Raw genomic sequence first — 886 nt, forward strand, 5'->3', positions numbered from 1 at the left:
GTGGGTGGGTGCACCCCCCGTGGTCCTGACATCCTTGCTCGTGTTCTCCCTCCATCTGCTCCTCATTGGGACCTTGGGAGCTCAGTCCAGTGCTCCAGTGTGGGTCTCTGTCTCTATCTCCATCCATCACCAGATGAAGGTTCTATGGTGATATGCAAGATATTCGTCAGTATTGCTATAGGATAGGGTCATTTCAGGTTCCCTATCCTCAGCTTCCCAAGGGACTAACTGAGGACATCGCCTTGGGCTCCTGGAAGCCACTCTAGGTTCAAATCCTTTGGTTTTTTGAGACAAGGTTTCTCTCCAGCTTTGGGGCCTGTCCCAGAACTAGCTCTTGTAGACCAGGCTGGCCTCCAACTCACAGAGATCCACCTGCCTCTGCCTCCCAAGTGCTGGGATTAAAGGCTTTCACCACCAGTGCCCAGCAAGTTCTTTATCTTTTATGCACAAAAAATACATCCTGGTTATTCACTTCAGTTAACAAAAAGCAGAACTACAGAAACCAAAAAGCAAGGTTAGTATATTTAGGACTTTCCTGGATCCTGGAACTGTGATCTAGTCTTTGATAGATTATTAGGTCTTTATTCTCATTTTGGCAAGTGTTAGAGCCTGCATGCTGGGTTGAAAGGTCAAAATGGTGTCTCCAATGTGACTTTAGTTGTGCTGAGGTTTGGGTATATGTTAGACTCAACTGATAGTAAAAGTGGGATACTTTTATTTTTATCTCATTATTCTTGACATTGAGCATGTGTCTATAAGCTAAGATCATGTGTATATGTGATATATACATATATGATACATATATACTATATATATATCCTTTGCCCATCTTGAATTTCTTTTTTAATTTTTTTTTGTTTTTTATTTTTTTTTTTTTTTTTTTTTT

The 886-nt window shown here is 41.1% G+C and overlaps 1 protein-coding gene across 1 annotated transcript in view; it reads left to right on the forward strand.

Annotated features, from left to right (window-relative positions):
* The window catches only part of Abhd18 (abhydrolase domain containing 18), a 37,934-nt gene that overhangs the window by 30,113 nt on the left and 6,935 nt on the right, over window positions 1-886 (forward strand). The gene's annotated exons all lie outside the window — the stretch shown is intronic.

The sequence above is a fragment of the Alexandromys fortis genome, unplaced genomic scaffold (genome assembly GCF_014885135.2).
Source record: "Alexandromys fortis isolate MF-2015 unplaced genomic scaffold, M_Fortis_MF-2015_v1.1 scaffold_15, whole genome shotgun sequence".
NCBI classification, from domain to species: domain Eukaryota; kingdom Metazoa; phylum Chordata; class Mammalia; order Rodentia; family Cricetidae; genus Alexandromys; species Alexandromys fortis.